This window comes from Lepidothrix coronata, unplaced genomic scaffold (genome assembly GCF_001604755.1).
Source record: "Lepidothrix coronata isolate B3197 unplaced genomic scaffold, Lepidothrix_coronata-1.0 Scaffold39, whole genome shotgun sequence".
Taxonomy (NCBI): domain Eukaryota; kingdom Metazoa; phylum Chordata; class Aves; order Passeriformes; family Pipridae; genus Lepidothrix; species Lepidothrix coronata.
The window spans coordinates 1,395,649-1,414,183 of record NW_016690219.1 but is presented as its reverse complement, the minus strand read 5'-3'; positions in this window follow the sequence as shown (position 1 = coordinate 1,414,183).

Below are 18,535 nucleotides of genomic sequence, written 5' to 3'. Positions count from 1 at the left end.
ATTTTTGCAGTTCAAAAAGACCTCTAAATAACCAAATCCAACCATTAACCCAGCATCTCCATGTTCACCACTGAACCATATCCCTAAGCACAAAATTTACATGTTTTTTTTGACCCTTTCAGCAAAGGTGATTCCACTACTTCCTTGGGCAGTCTGTTCCAATGCCTGACCACTCTTTCAGTCAAGAAATTTTTCCTAATATCAAATCTAAACCTCTCCTGGTGCACCTTTAACCCGTGTTCTCCTGTCCTATCACTTGTTACCTGGTAGAAAAGACTGACCCTTACTTCACTGCAACCTCCGTTCAGGTAGTTGTAAAAACTTATAAGGTCCTCTCTGAACCTCCTTTTCTCCAGACTAAACAACCCCAATTCCCTCATCCACTCCTCATAGAATATGTGCTCTAAGCAGAGCATATGCTTGGGAGAAATTATCTCAGGGAAGGACTGTGAGATTTTTTTATTGTTATTTCTGGGAGACTCCTCTTGATCCTTGATGTCAGATGCAGGTAGAAATAAAGCACTGTAACAGCACTGGTAAAACAGAAATTATTATTTTATTCACAGATGCAGATGGACAGAAAATCATCTTCCCACAACCTGAGCTGGCCAGACCTGTGCCAGATATGGTGTCTAAAGTCCTATCCCTGAGTTCAAATGTTTTGCCATTTAGTAGTATTTCAGTGTAATCATTATTTCAGACCTGCCTGAATGTTTATATGAATTGTGTTATTTTCATGTTTGCAGATATGAACTGGAAATCAAATGCTGCTGATTATTACTCAGTGTAAAAACTAGCAGATTATCTTCTCCTAGCAGCCCTTGGCTTCTAATAGCCTTTTTTTTTTCTTTACTGACCATGATACAAAACAAAACCACTGTGTACTATTCTGATGGAAAATAAAATTTGTTTAATCTAAGAAAACTGATTTGATTTGCACTGAATGTAAAAATATTCAAAAATTAAAAAAAAATGAGAAAACTAGTAAAATGAGTTGGACTAACGAACTCAGGAACTGAACTACAATAGAGGCTTGAAATTTCAAAAATTCAGGGACAAAAAGTAGGGAAAATATGACTCTATAGCTTAAAGAATTAACCTGGTAAAGAATCCCAAGAAATTAGAAAACATGAGATAAAAAAGACATGATAAATGTAGTTTTTCAGAAGACATGACATGTAGAGGGTAAAAAAAGATGTTTCCCAAAGGGAAGTTCAAATGGACTTGTAAAACTATTAAAAGAAATGGCAAAATTCTTTCCTCAATTAAAAAAAAAAGGGAGTGGGGGCAAGAAAATGAGGAAATAAATAGAATGAAGAGAGATATAAAACTAACGGGTTTGAATGTGTTCAAATGTAGGAGGATTGGACAATTTCTAACCCCATTTCTGAAAGAGCTGGGACATGAAATTACAGGCTGAAGAGTAAGCATTTAGAATAAATCTGACACCTTATTTGAGAATAGCAAATTAACACCTATATTTAAGAAGGGAGGAGGGGAAAGTGATCTAACTCAGTGCAAGCTTGTTAATCTAATTAACAATTTTATAAAGGATTTTATAATTTTATAAAGGATTTAGAATTCTTTCTTTATAAAAATACAGAAACCATGGTAAGTGTAATATAAAATCATGCACAAAGCTATGTTAGCAAAAATAGATCATGCCAGACAGTCTATTGAAAGAGATTTCATATTTAAATGAAAGGATGGTAACTCTAATACATATGGATTTCAGCAAAGTATTTGACATGATGCTTAGAAGAAAAAAGGTCATACTAGAATGTAAGGAATGGTAGAATAGAGGGCATATGTTTAAATTCTAGTAAAGAGGGAAAATATTGAGTAGAAAGAAACTATCAGTGGCAATTGCGGACTTCATTAGTTCCCACAGTAAAGAAGCAGGGGAAATACTGATAAAATTTACTGACATCGTGAGTTTTGGAGTCATAATTAATACAGAGAAATATTTGTCTATTACACTGAAAGGAAGGCATGAGAGATAGCCCTGAGGACTAGAATAGCGAGGATGAGATGAAACTCAGAAGTACAAAATACAAAGCCATGAACTTTCAAAATAGTAACAACAATTTTCCTCTAAACTTGGATTTCATGAGGTGGTAATGATAGAGGGACAGACCTTGTAGAACTGACTGATCACAGACCAATTTGATGCAGCCAACAGAAAAAGGCACTGAACATCCTTGTATGTCTGAAGTGAGACAATTCCTGCATCCCACAGAAGTAAAACTCAGACTAGATTAAGTGTAGAGTAGGGTACACAGAAATGATTGGGAAATAAAAAACTTCTCTTATGAAAGGAGACTGAAACAGCTTGGCTTGTTAGCCTTGCAAAATGAAGGCTAAGTAAGGATTATACTTGCTTTCTGTAAATACATCAGTGATGATAAACATCCGAGAGGGGAAAGTCTACTTGGCACAAGAATAAATGGAAATAAACTTGAACTGAATAAAATTTATGTTGGAAATTAAAAGAAGGTTTCTGAGAACCAGGAGTGTGGAAAAGTGTCCAATACAAGAGGTGCAAAAAGCTTAATTAATTTTAAACTTTGATTAGTTTATGAAATGGGATGTGTAACATAATTGCTTGTAAAAGCAGAGACTGAACTCATTAATCTATGAAGTCCCTTGCAGTTCCACGTTCATATTTGTACTGAAGATGATGTGAGGTTTATGACATATGATAATAATCCATTTACATATTTAATGGGAACAATCACGGCTGTATGGCCACATATCTGATGTCCCTTCTTGCAGTACATTGAAATAATTGGCCAAAAAGAAATTAAAAGCAACCTGGTCTGCTGAGTGCACACGATTTGTCATTTAGTCAGTGGTTTGTGCTTATTCATTATCATCAGCTGGCATTCTCTATCACAGAGAAATTTTTATGGACAAATGAGTTAAAGCAAGAATGACAATATGCAAAAGAGATCAGAAAATAGAAGGTCTTTTTCCTCCTCTCTTTTATTGTTTGGTTAAGGAGCGTGTCACTGAGATCAGCACTCTTGATAAAGTATGTAAATGTTTAGAGCCTGTTATTCCTGGACTATTACTTGCATAGTCTTATCATAACAGCAATCTGACAGAAAGTGATAGGGATCAGCTCCCAGGAGGAGAAAGCTTAGAATGACTTTTTGGTTCAAATAGCACCATGACACTGTTAGTTCTGGCTTAATAACTCTGATGTGGTTTTTGCCTTCAGGTCATTGAGGTATCTTCAACCTTGCTGACTAGTATTCTGTTTTTTAATAATTCTAAACACTCCAAACTCTGTTTGTGATTATTTTAGCATTTTAACAATGTTTATCTAATGTGTTCTAAGGATTATTGTAATAAGAAGTTTCTATATTTTCCTATTCCTATATCATATTTTCAAGTTGGCCTCTAAAAAGTAAACCAGGTTTGCGCCACAAGGAAAACTTTTCCAGTTCAAGTGGTTTGAACCAGAGATCAAAGCAAATGGTTTATTTATTTATTAATAGCACAAAACTAACATTCAGTGAACTATACATTTAAGGTCAGTATCGACAATACAACAGATAAACTGCACTACTAGATGCTGTCAATATTATTAAATATGCAACTACTAATTTCTAAACACTCTTCTGAGCTCATAACATTTTATCGAAATTATACTCAAATACACACGGGCTAATATTTACATGCACACACTCACATCCCGCACAAATTGTGTGGGTTTCAGGCACAACAAACTTCTCCAGGATTTGCAGTCCTCAGCTGCAGCCCCCTTCTGTGGGAGATGCAGATGCTTCAGCTGTACACGTGTCCATGCTGTTCGCTGCAACCCCCAATGTACACGTGGGGAAGAAATCAGACACACACCCAAGGGTTCCTGCTTGCTATCTCCAGCTGCCCTGTGTTGTCCAGGTGCAGGCTACTCATAGCACCCTAGGGGAGGATGCTCAGCCTGGACTCGGCAGGGTGATGATGCCATGGAACAACTACCAGCAGGAGCAAAACAGATTTTGACAGGTTTTCTGTTTCTGTCTGTCTCTTACTCTCTGTTGCTCCCTACAAGTTATATTTTTAATACACTTTTTCAAGCTGATTGCTTTTTCCAAAAGTGCTTTTGCAATTAAACTGATTCTCTTCCTGTTTAGCTTTGCTGGCCCGGGACAATGGCCACTCAGGCAGTTTTGAGTATTTCACCTTCAAACAACGCTGTGCTCACATTCCTGCCTAACCATAATTTTTTAACCAGGGTGTGTTTTCTCAGAAGAGGCAAACAAGCTCCCCAGAGACTGTAATTGTAATGCTAAATCATAAACTCCTCCTTAATGACTGTCTGTCATAAACAGACAGCCTGAATTTTATAATAGAGTTGAGTACAAATCCAGAATATTAGGTGTATCATGCTATTCTGAATTCTGGAAATGAATGTCACAAACAATCAGGCAAAATATTATGGCTGAAACAGAGTTGCTTCTATAAAAGTCTGAATAACAAATGATCTGTTGGACAAGTATTGGAGTTCGAAATGTGAAAAGGTAGAACGCTATTTTTTTCTAGTAGTTTCCACTTGAAATTCTGTGTCAGGAGAATGTACCAGTCAATAAGTCAAACATGACTTATGTATTCTGGTGAAAAGTCTGACAAAAGTATGTTCTTTAAATTAGATCCTTTTTATGAATTGGGTTAAGCATCTGGAATCTAATCTGCACTCCTCAAATCTTCACTGTATTGTCTGTAAAGAGCAAAACAAAACAAAGTAACGGAGAATCATAGAAAAGTTTTCTAGAGTTTATGATTTCTTTTTTCTGATATTGAAAACTATTCTTGAACTTTCAAACTGGGATCTAAAGGGTGGTCCTGAAGGATCATGTAATCAAATGCTTAACTTTAAGGGTCATCACCTCTTATTTTATCATATTTAGACTTCTAGAAAAGGTCTACTGTTGAGAGTACAGTCCACTGTTGAGAGCACAGAAGATACCTAAACTATATCTGGTCTGGAACTTGGGAACAGATTAAGTGCCTAACTTATCAGCACATTAATCTCTAGCAGAGCAACATATCCACACCTGAAATATTAACCTACATCCACACACTAGTTCATAGCTAAATAGTTAATAGCTAATTTCTCCCGCTAGAAATACTCTCCACGACAACTACTGAGGACAAAAGAGATTGAGCTGATGCTTTCTAAGGAGTTCCTCTTTTTCCTTAGACTCTGTGAATCATTTCTGTGTCTGTACACTTTTGTCTACAACAGAATTTATAATATCCACCCAATTTAGCTCCTGGGATGAGCCAGAGAAATAAGCTTTCTCTTCTGCAGAGTTCTGGAAACTAGTGTCTGGATCCTGTCATGTTCCTATCCTATTTAACAGGCAGCCCCTTTTCTGTGCCAGATAATTACTTATTATAATGATAAGCTTTTTGCTTCTCTTATGTCCAGTCCTGCAATGTTATGTCAAGTCTTGCCATTCTTTTATAGGTGTAACTCCTACCAAGATCAGGTGAAAGCTGAAAGAGTCAAGATTTATTCCTGCTCATGACTTTCATATAAAGTCATTTAGGTTAGAACTGTAACCTGGCATCTCTCTACCTGTCCAATTATGTCCTTCCTGCACTGATACAATAATTTGTGATTAACTTTTAAGATCTCAGAGACTTAAGAACTAAACAGAGACAAGGAGCAAGATGCTCTTAAGTCAGCAGTGATTTGGGGTATGTAGCTCAAGGTTTTTATTTCCTGGAGGACAAAGTTTCCAGTTCATTGAAATATGTCTTGCAGAAGTTGCAGTTCTTAGCACTTTTCTTCTTAATCAGTTGGAGAAAGTGCTGTACGCTCGTCATAAACAAGTGATGTTGGAGGTCAAAGCTGGGGCTGTAGTAACACCCTGTTTAAGGAGAAAATCACATTTCAGACTGGAGGCCCAGTGCAGTTGTTGTCTCTCAACCTGTTGCCACTTATGATGTTTGATATTCTGCTTGAATTGAGGATTGACTCAAGACTGAAGATTCGAATTAAAATTCAAGATTGAAAATCAGCTTAATTAAATTGTCTGAGAATAAATTTGCATTCAAAAGTGTGTTAAGACCATGTGCACTGGCCCTGTTGAGCTTATCAAGGATGTTATGCCATAACTTAGATATCATGAACATTGATACATAAGTTAATACATATAACTGTCCTCAATGAAGGTAATAGAAGGCTTTTTCATTGGTATTAGTAGGAATATTTTTTTTTCTTTTTAGAGTTATTTCACCATCCTTCTATTTTACCTGCTTCTTGCTGTAGCCTTTGAGTCTAGATTCTGACAATGAGGGACTATACATTGCTGGTGCAATGCTGCTACAAAAAGACAGCTCTTCTACTGGGGCCATTATCTATCTCTTTGATACAAATTCAAAATAAACACAGTCAGAGACAATTATTGTGCAATTAACCATAAAATATAAGCATATTACCTGAAAATGAGTAATAAGTTGCTGTATTAGGATAAGGTGGCCTGATATGACGGAAAGCTAGATATAAAACAAAAAGAAAAATTTTCCAGTTTCATAATCTGCCCTCTCTTATAATACAAAATATTTTTAGTTCTCCTGAGCTAACACTAATGCATTACCTTTTTCAGAAGTTGAGACTAAAACTCCCTGTCACACTCCCATCAATGAACAGACATCAAGAGGAGAGTTCCCACAATAAGGACTTTGGGTGTAGATTTCCATTTGTAGCAAAACATTGCCTTATCTACTGGAATATTGATTAAAGTGAGATGAAGACAATGTATAGCTCATTCCTAATATACTAAATCATACTGTAAGAAGTTTACAACATTCTTTCATTTTTTTTAATGATACACTAATAATGAATTTTATATTGTTTAAGAAAACAAGATACCAAAGTGAAGAAATACTTTTTTCTAAATCACAGCCTCTAATTCTCCTCTTCAGTTGCTTCTCATACATTTTAAAGAACAAAATATGTCTACATTGGTTAAAAAATCCCTTTGGGGTGCCCAGCTAAAACCAGTCAGCTAGAGAATAGAATAATTAATTAAAAAAAATAAATGTAAAATGAATGGGTCAAGTAGAGAATGGGTACATTTTTTTGTGACAAAAAATCTCTCCTGTGACATTTGCATAGAAATGGCCTGAATATATATATTTGGGAATATAACCCACACTGTTCAGCATGGAATGTTTTATTAATCATAGTTCTTAAAGACAGTGAACATGGGAGGGAATAGATCAGGAAATAAATAATACATACAACAGAAATGGCCCTGAGATGAGTGGCTCTTCCCTTTATAAATATTACAAGCTTCCCACAATCCCCCAGGTAAGAACACAGTATTCAACACGTTTAATGATGAGCAACAACAAAAGAAGAGCATTTTAATTTAACATGGGAGTCAGTTCTAAGTCTATCTTGGCTATCCTGAGAAGTGTATTACAGCCCTAATATTGCTAATATGGTGAATTCCGGTATATTTTTATCCTTCATTACTGGAAACTGCCTCATGCAGTAGCAGCTTTGTAACATATTACTGGGGATGAAATTATTGGACTCTGTATGAATCATCAATAGCAGATTAAAAAGTGGCAGCAGTGAATTTTGTACCATGCTGCCACGTGATACAATAACGGTGTTAGTAATATGTGAAATTATGATTTCTAGTCCCCAGTTAGATGATTCCAGAAAGGGGGGGGGGATGGAATAATTTTTTTTTCATGTATCTCTTTTTCAAGTAAATGTTCTCTTGAATTAAATTAAAATGTTCTCTCTCTAAATTAAAAATAAAAAAAAAAGTGTGCAAAGATATTGGGGAGCCCTGATGTGGTTTCAGCTGTCCCCCTGCTGACAGCATAGGATGAGTCAGTGCCTAATTGAGGTGTACTGAACCGTGCTGTCAGGGCTTGAATGTACATTTTAAGCATTACAATAACATCTACAGTAGCTGGCGTAAATCTCTTCCCCAGAGGCTGGCATTAATTGTGTGAACATAAGAACACTGTTAATGGGTCAGGGCAGGAATCCACGTAGCTCCGTTTCCAGCACTGACCAGCGGCAGGTGCACAGGGAGGCTTGTAAGAGCAGGACAACATATGGAGCCACCTCCCTGGCATGATCCTTTGGCAGCAGTGACTTCTGCCTCTGGGACTGCCTGAATGGAAGGTGTTTAATAGAATCCTGTCAATTTTTTTTCATTAATTTGTCTCGTCTCTTTTTCAATTCAGAAAAGCTTTAGGCATCCACAATGTCTTGTAGAAGCCACATATGGGAAAGTACCTCTATGGCTTGCTTTTAATCTGTTACTTGATAGTGTTATTTGATGGTCGTAGCATAGATGAGGTAGTTTCTATTCATTCCACCCACTCTGTGTTACCGCTCTTCTATAGAGATCTGTCATATCCTTTCCTCAGTGACTTTTCCTAAATAGGGTGTTACTATGCTTAGATTTTCACTATCATTGGTCCTCCTTCCTGTCCAGCTCTGTTTCTTTCCCAGTACTACTGCATTCTTTTGGAGGGAAGGGCACATCTATATTAAAGACACCTGAGGGATTTAAATAGCGGCATTATAATGTTTTCTCTTTTGTTTTCTATTGCTTTCCAAGTAATCATTAATTCTGCATGCTTTTGGCATCCATTAAACACTGAACTAATAGTTCTACCTGCTGTAACTTCAATATCTATGTATAGAAATAGTTCAGAAGCTGTCACAGTGAAAGCAAGATCATTCTAAACGCAGAGTGAAGATTTCTTTCCCACAACTCTGCTTGCCTGTCACATCATTTTTACTAGTGAAGCAGAACATGGACAGAACTGCTCTTTGCAGCAGACACAGCCCTACAGATTATAAGATAAATATCTTCAAGGTCTGTTCCTTTGGAGTCTAAAGAGTCAGAGAGGAAGATCCAAAATGAACCTTTTGCATCTGAAACAAAGTATGCCAAATGACTGAAAGCACCTTTGTGGCAGAGAGATGGGAAAGGTAAACAAGTAGGAGCTGCTGAATCACTGACATAGATATAGAGAACAGTAGTCTTGCCATAACTGTTTTATCAAAGGAAGAGGAGGGAGTCCTGCAGCAAAAGGGACAGAGGTAGTCCAGTTAGGCTTACTAAACCAAGAGAAAGAGGCAGACCACTGAAAAAAATGGGTTCTTACAGTTCCTCTACCTTCTCACAAAGGGAAGCTGTACGTATTCGTAGTCTTATCCTGGAGGCCTTATAAACTGGGAGAGGCATTGCAAATGTGGAGCTGAATGTGACATGATGAAGCCCTTCTTCTCCTGCCAGCACCAGGTCTATGTATCATATTCAATGACTTTCTTTAGATGTGTTGATCAAACATGAAATATGAGAATCTTCTTAACACGAAGAAAGGCTGAGGAGGTCTTTTCTGCCACAGAACAAAAGACCATTTGATAATGGTGGTACAGACTGTTACCAGGATGACTTATCTATGATAAGGACAGAGGATGACTGCATTATGATATTGCTGGGAAGATTTACAATTTATTCACTCAATAGGGTATTGAAAACTGCCACTGATAGTGATCTCTCAACCTCAAGGTAAGGGCTTTTCATCTAAAATTCCACAACTGGAGAATTTTAGTACCGAGAAATTAAGGCCATGTTTCCTTTTATGGGGGAGTTTGAAATTATGGCACCTAAACAGAGGTGTAGACAAATATGCATAGCTCATACCACAGACAGACACTCAGTGGGGCCCTGTGAATTAACCTAGTCAGAGAGCCAGTGAGTACCTGTAGAAGCTGCCCAAATAGAGGCACCTGGTGCCATATAACACCGTCCCTGGGCTGACAGATATATCAATGACTTCTATGAAGTAGCTGGAGGCCAGGTAAGATACTCCATGGTGCTTAAAATAAATTCATACTCTATGCTTAGGATATTGAATCCCAGTCTTAACTCATATGGTCTGAGGTGCTTGGATAATGACTCAGCTTTCTAGACATATAATGTATGATTTAAATGCTTGAAGACGTGTTTATCATGGCTTAGGTGTGTTTGCTTTCCTATTTGGCCATAAATCACCCCTCCTAAGGCCATGGATCTAATGTAGGTCATGTGTGTTGTATCTACCAGCCTTAGGGTAAATATTTTACATGTACTACTCTTTCTCAAATGGGGTGTCTGTCTGTTTGTAGCAAACTGAATTGCATCCCTAGTCACTTGTCAGAGGAATCTCCCCCTAAAAAACAAAGACTGTATTGAGTATGTCTCTATTGATTATGTGGCAACTTAGACACATAGTTCACCTGCATGCACATTCATTTAGACCTCTCTATTTGGTGTCTTCATTTTGAATTGAATCCATTCCTCTGGTCTAGTTTCCTGCATATCAACTACTTCTATTTGCTATTTTTTGCAAGTGAGCTTCCTTTTATCCAAGTGATGCAACTGAAGTATATGCATCACTTCTCTGCGGAGAACAGCACTTACAGAGGGACCGTAGCTCTAGTTCAGCAGTCTATGTATTGTGATGTTAGCCTTAAATTCAGTTTGAGACACCAAGCATGACTCAGCTGTGGTTGATGTTCGACAGCTAGTTCTACATAACTCACTCTACATAAAAACCAGGCAGATGAGCCTCTACCAGCTTGTCGAGGGCGGCACACACACACATGCACACAGAGTAAACCCACATGCTGCTGACATTCAGGTAACCCAGTTTGAGATTAGGTCTTCATGCAATTTTCCTTAAATGATAACATGCTGCTCAGTGAGTCTGATGCAGCTTTAAATTATTAGCGTGACCCTGGATGACACCAGGGTATGGTCTCAGCAGCCTTATTTCCAAGGATCCTCGATCAGACTTGACAGCTGGGATCCTTTCAGGAGAGCATTCCTTGCAAATCCAGGATTGGGTATGAGAAGGGAGGTAAAATTTCCATTTTCCTGAGTCCTGTTAGAACTGGTTTATTTTACTGTTATTTCATCAGTCCTTTCAGGATCCCTTTCTTTATCCCTTCCATCTTTTTTAATTTCATCAACACACAGAACAACAGGATGTTAAATGGGTGCCTGGGGTCTGAGCTGGTTTCTTTTGCTTCCTCCTCTTTATCTCTCTAATGTTGACACCCAATCTAGTCCAAGGGTTTGCCTCACACACACACACACACACAAATTATCAGATTGTGAATTAGATAGAAGAGTAAGGATACTGTTCAAAAAATCACCTTCTATTTCAGCAGCTCTGTTGACTCCCATATTTACCTACCTCAGCTGTAATCTTGTCTGTATGTGACTTGTTTACGGGCTTGGCAGAGACACATAGGAGGAATGCAGAGCGGGACATGGAGGAATAGCAGGGTAGAAGAATCCCATGAAAGGAGAAACAGGTAAGATGCTGCTTGCTGGAATCATAACTCCCAATTTTTTATTTTTTTTTTTTTTTTTATTTGTACAACTGGAAACATCCTTTTTCTCAGGACAAAAGTCCTGAGCTTTAAAAACTGTATTGATATATGATTCACCTCTCATCATTTTCCTGGCTTTGTGAGTTCCTCAAAAACAACTACAAGAGGAAATGTTGCAAAAAGCATTGTTTATGAGGATTTGTGCAGGGTTCCAAGGTGTCTGATGCTCCCCAAAATCGGGATGCATGATTAATTTTTGATGCTAAGAAAAGTTATCCTTTTAACTTGCTTTTATGTTGTGGAAAGTCAGCTAGAGGATAATAAAAATGGAGCTAGTGGGATAAAGCCTCAGTAGAGTAAAATATGTTATATCTAAAAGGAGACGTGGAAAGATCAAAGAGGGAGCTAAATGTGTCCTGAAGTACTTCAAAAGGTGGCTCTCTTAGAGAGTATTGATCATCTCAGGATAGAAGTGGAAAATTGGCCATCTTTTACTGAAAGAATTGAAGAAACTGTTGTAGAGGTGGAAAAGCAGCAACATAGCAACATACATATAGCAATAGTCTATATGTAGGTTTATATACTCATAAATGTGGTGGTTATTTGCAGCTATGTAAATTAGTGTATGAATTAAACATCGCCTTACCACTGGTGTTTTCAGGTGCAATCCATTTTATCCAGAGTTGAGAGTTTTTGTTCTGCTACTGTTCATAAATACGGAGATTTCCTTTATTTTCTAGAAATGTAGAGTACTCTTTGCTGCCTTATATTTATGTCACATTTTGTAACAAGTTCAAAGAGAACGACTTTCGAATTTGGAACAAGGACTGGAAGAGATAACCAGTACAGCATTGTTTGTAAAAAATTGCAGAGTTTTTACATATATGTATATACAGAGACATATACAGAAACACATACAGATAGGCAAGTATATATTGCATGTTCTATATTAGTGTTGCATGTAATGTCAGATGTAATGTCATAGAATCATAGAATAGTTTAGGTCGGAAGGAACCTTATAGATCACCTTGTTCCAACCTCCCTTCCATGACCAGGGACACCTTCCACTGCTCCAAGCCCCATCCAACCTGGCCTTGAACACTTCCAGGCATAGGGCAATATATGTAATCATATATAATGCAAAAAAAGATGTAATTATATATAATGAAGTGTAATAAATTTTGCCCTGAGTTAAAGGACAAGTAAAAAGAAAACATAAAGAAAGAAAAATATATATTAAAAAAAGAAGGAAATACATGTACATTTGCATGTGTATTTTGCATGTAGTCTGTCACCTTCAAATCACTTTTTGGCTTTGACTGGTTTTCAGATATAAGAAACATTTCCAGGGAAACAAAACAAAAGTACTCTATTCCACCTGAAATGGAACAAAATGACACCTTGCAATGATGATGGATTGACAACAACCTTCCAGGAGGCTGCTGAAGTAGCAGCAGTTGGGTTTCTGTATTTTTATCCCTCCAGCTACCAGGTAAGGAAAGATGTCCCAGCCTGGAGGAGGCAGAGATCTCGGGTACTCAGCTCTGAGAGTCTGCCTGGCCAACACAAGTCAAATTTGCCTTCTGCCTGCCAAAAGTGCAGCTGACAAAAACCTTCAAGATGAGGAGCCTGGAGACTTGTCAGTTTGATTCTTCCCACCGGAAAAATGGAATATTTGTTCACAAAATAAATTTTTAAAAAATCAATTTTGCAAGAAGGTCATGTTCTATCAGAAAATCCTCCTAACTGAGCCTTTTCCAACTACCTTCACTGACAATTTTGATCCGCTCTGGAGACACATAAAAGGACTGCAAAATATGTACTCTCTAATGGTATAATGAGCATCTGTGGCTGCAATGTCCCACACTCCACAGCATACATGAACATACCCCTCTATCTCCTGCTTAAAGGTGTGTTTGGCTGTGGAAACAGTATGATTTGGCAAACAAAATCCAATTTGAGCAGGTCAGGAGGCCAGAATAGGTGTCACTGCCAAGGGGATGCTGGAGAAGAGGCTAAACTTCTGCTGAGGGAAACATGGAGCCCTGTCACAGGAGTGTCTAAGAAAAAAGACTGAAAGAAGAGCGTGTACTAGAGTTTCTATGCAAAGATGCCTGGTTAATGGATAAAATAAATGGATTAAAAAATAAATAAAAATAAAATAAAATCTGTTTAAAATTTCTCTGCTATACACTCCCAAACAAACATATGAGTTACTGTAATCATAACAATAGGTTGAGTGTCTTTAGTGAATGGAATATTGTTACTGACCTGAGCAGGAGCTTGAGGAGATTCTTAAGAAACAAATTTTTTCACTTTGGAAATCTGATCTTTGAAGTAACTCAATTGGATTATTTGGTTAAGCAAATATGGTGTTTGTATGTTAAGCATTCACAAATATTCTCTTTTTCTTTTATTACTCTTATGTAAAATCCAGAGTAAATTCACAATTATCAGACAATTTACTTCTCAGGTAAAGATAAATGAAAGCCCCCTTTACTGCAAGAAAACACGGAAAAGGATTTTTTGTCTGGAGGAATACATGAAATACTCATGATTTTTAAAGTGCAGATACTTGAGAGCAAAATCAACCCAGTAACATTAGTGAAGAAAAGAAACGAACATAGGTGCAATACAAAAACCATAGCAACTTTAAGTGTTCAGTGAAAGCAAGTAAGAGCACAATCCTGCTTCCAGTGGAGTCAATGGATTTCTACAGGATCAGGTTCTTAAATCCAGTGGATATGCATGGGCAAGAAAGACTTGATGTGCTTTGAGCTGTCTTGATGACATCACTAGTCATCCTGTGGAGATGGTGTATGCATACATTTTTTATACATATACACACACATATATACAGATATAGAGATATACAGATATTTGTGTGCGTGTGTGTTTACACAAAGAATCCTATTGGTGAAGAGAAAAATGGGAACTTATGTCTTTAAATATTTGCTAATATATAAATCTAACCTGAAAACTCTCAGGCAGCTCCTTGTTTTGTATATCCCATGTATATAATTTGGATTGGTTTAATGGGAAATTTTTGTTTTATAATATATGGCATTTCAGAAAGATTAAAGCTTTCCATGACAGTTTTATTAAGAAAATAACCAGTGGCAAATGTTGAGCTAATTTTTAATGTTTCCCAGAATAATATCATTAAAGCAATATTTAATTAAAATCCAGTTAGTGTCTGATGATAAAACATATTCTCAATACTGAATTTAGATGATTATTTTTCCAAGGTTTTTTTAGCATGAAGGCAGTTATAGTCAGCATGTTTCTCTGCTGTTTTCAGTGCTAAAGCAAATTTTCTTTTTTTTTAATTGTAGAAGACTGATTTTTTGAAGTGATGCATTTGGATTATCTGCTTAAGAAAATGTGGCATTTATATATTAAACAATCGCAAATACTGTCTTTTGCTTTAAATAGTCTTTAAATCTCGAACTAGAATTAGACAGCAACAGACCTAAAGGTTTGCAGTAGTTGAAAGAAACTTCTTGTATTCAGGACAATGTGTTTAGCATCTTGCAGGTCTATAAAATGGCAATTCTGTGGGCTATTGTTGTTATTTATTATGTTTTATTGCATTTCACACAGCCTCACAAGCCCATCCTGACAGAGTTATGTACTGCTGGAAGACAGTCTACCTTCAGAAAGGCTTTTATTCTAAATAGGACAATAAATGAAATCAACATATAGGGAACATAAGCAGAGTGATACATATAAAACTAAATTTGTAGGCTTAGTGCTAATCATGTGAGAGAGAAAAAATGATTGTTGACCTCTATTTTCCATTTTTTTCTGGATTTTGTACATAAAATAGCAATTACCTAAAATCTGTAAAGATCCTGGGGAAGAAATAAGGGGTTTTTTTCACATTTCCAGGTGAATGTCCTGCCAAGCAAGGTACAGCACCACCCTTGTTCTCTCCTTTTCTCTCAGGACAAAGATGTCACATCACTTTTCTGTACAAACTCAGGTTTTATTTTTCCTTTTTTTTTTCAACCTCAGAGAGAAAGGTGCATTCCAACACAGGGAATAACAAAAGAGGGGAGGGTCAAAACCTGGCAGCCAGCGCATGCCTAGAGGAACATGGGGTTGGCTCCTTCCCCTCTGCCTGTGCAGTAAGATACATTCTAAATTAATCCAAATACAGACATCTATAAATATGCTTTTCTTAAAAAGCCCTAGTCTAATCACACACAATACTCTTCTCTGAATAATACATTCCTACCCCACAAATCATGTCAGCCTTTTCTCGAGAAAGGCAGTTCAGTAGATTTACTTTTAGTTACACTTTCCACATCCCCCTTCTCCTTAGGATAACAGAGAAACATGTTTTCATGACTCATTGGTTTTTTATGACCTATGTGAACTACGGAACGGTATTTCAATATTATTTTTCTTCATCTTCAATTGTCCAGTGTGAAATCTACAATATCACATCTCATTTGTCAGTCTCTGTCCTGTGCTGGAGTACCAGAAATTGTGTGATTGGTAGGACCAGGGCACTGAACCTCCTCCTGTACTTGGCATTTACTGGTGAGGTCACACCTCAAATCCTGTGTCCACTTCTGGCTCTTCGCTACAAGAAAGACTCTGAGGTGCTGGAGCAGGCCCAGAGAAGAGCAACAGGGCTGGGAAAGGGTCTGAAGTACAAATCTTTTGAGGAGCAGGTGAGGGAGCTGGGGTTGTTCAACCTGGAGAAAAAGAGACTCGGGGGAGACCTTATCACTCTGTAAAATTACCTGAAATAAGGTTGTAGTTATGTGAGGGTCAGTCTCTTCTCCCAAGTAACTAATAATAGGACAAGAGGAAACGGCCTCAAGTTGCACCAGGAGAAATTTAGATTTGATATTAGGAAAATATTTCTTCAATGAAAGAGTTGTCAAGCATTGTAACAGGCTGCTTGGGGAAGTGGTGGAACCACCATCCCTGGAAGAGTTAAAAAAATGTGTAGATGTGCCACTTGGTTGTATGATTTATTAGTGAACATGGCAGTTCTGGGTTAATGGTTGGACTTGATGATTTTGAAGGTATTTTCCTACCTAAATGATTCTACAATTCAACAGCTAGTTTCTGCTGCTCCAGTAATCATTCACAGTTCTGACTGTGCTCATGCAGATAAAGGTAATGTGATCTATCAAGGGCACATATTCTCTTCTCATATGGCTGTCACATCTGAAAAACTTTAGCTGCAGCTTGTCTGTGTATTAAATCACTGACAGATGACAAAGTTTGGAAGCTCTGATGAACTTCCAAGGTGGAGGTCAGCCTATCTGTGATCACTGCTTCTTTACTCAAGTGCTTCCTGTATCCTCTTTTATTTTCTTCCCACTAAAAATCGTTGAGGAAACAATGTCAGTAGGAAACTACTTGTTTGATTTGATGTAAAGAATGCAACATATAAATAAAATGACTGACCTCCACATGAAGCTCACAGAAAGAATGTTTAAGGTTAGAAAGGAGCTCTTGAGATCTTCTACTCCACACCCCTCCCTACTTAAGCAGCATCAATAAGAGCAGGTTGCCCAGCACTGTATCCAGTCAGGTTTTCTCAATTCCAGGGACGTCTCAAAGGACAGAGACTCTACAACCGCTCTGGTCAACCTATTCCAGTGCTTGATCACCTTCACAGTAAACAAAAAGAGTGCTTCCATATGTTCAGATGGGATTTTCTGCTTTTTAATCTGTGCCCATTGTCCCTTGTTTTGTCAGCAGGCACTGCTGAGAAGGATCTGGCTCCTTCTGCTTCATCTGTCCCTTCAGGTACTTAGACATATTGATAAGATCCTCCCTGAGCTTTCTTTTCTCTAGGCTGAACAATTCCAGCTCTCTCAGCCTCTCCCCATACGAAAGAAGTCCCAAAGTCTTGATCATTTTTGTGGCTCTGTGTTGGTCTTGCTCTTATAATTCAGGGTCTTTCTTGCACTGAATAGCTCTGCATTGGTCACAGCACTGCAGATGTAACCTCTTTGGTGCTGAGTAGAGGTGAAGGATCACCTCCCTCAACCTGCTGGCAGCACTCCTGATGCAGCCCAGGAAGCTGTTGGCCTTTTTTTGTGATGAGGATGCATTGCTGGCTTACGGTCAACTTGTTCTCCACCAGGACCTGGATTTCCCTCTCTACAGAGTTGCTTTCAAGCTGGCTTGCTTCCTGGGTAGGGGTGCCTGGGGTTTTTTGTCTCCAAATGCAAATATCTACAAAATAACTACTGGTTAGCCAACCATAACTTGGGACTATTATCAGTTTGAACAACTCAGATAACTCAGTGAACATTTTTGTTTCCAAACAAGACCAGTAAAACTCCGGCAACTATCAGTTCTAATATTTTCACTCAGATCAGAAAAGATATTCTGGAAATTTCCTACTAAGGATAAGTAGTATTCAAATTCTAGATAATTGCACAGGAAAGATATCAAATGTCTTGCTGGAAATTAATATAACTCAAACAAGCAGTCAGTCATTGTTTGTTAATTCTGCATGATGGTTAGGGGGATCATCAATACAAGAACACATCTTTCCTACATCTCCATGACATTGTCCTAGGATAACTGTTCTCTTTCAAGATCTTGATGCAGGGGTTTTTCTTTCTGCTTTGTAGTTTATCTACTTAACAGTTTTGGTACTGTTATTATTTGTACTTCTAGAAAAGTAGTTGTGCAGCTGAAATGCAAGTAGGAAGAAAGGACACATGCTTCATCCTCCTCTCATGAGTACAGTACTACCGATTTCAACAGATTTCCTCCTGAGCAGCCACAGTTAAATAAGAGGTAAAAGAAATGCATAATCTCTCCGGAGTGCAGTCTGGGATTTGGTACTTGATGCCCCAAAAATAGGCAGGAAAAAACTGAAAACTCTAACCTCACTAGAAAAGGCATTATAACCTCCTTTACTTGGTGTAGACTTTCACTGTCTTCTGATGGGAGGTTACACTATGTAGGGAATGCAGAAGTAGACTCTAAATCACCTTTCAAAAAATCTATTGACTGTTGTCCTTAGAGTAGTTGGTAATTTACTTCCTTTTCTTCAGGTGACTTGATAGTCTTGATTTGCTCTTTCTTGCAAGAGACAGCCTGGAGTGTAAAGGAGTCGTCTCTGGCAAGCAGTTCACTGCTGTTTGAATTCTTTGTGTCTTATTGTTAGCA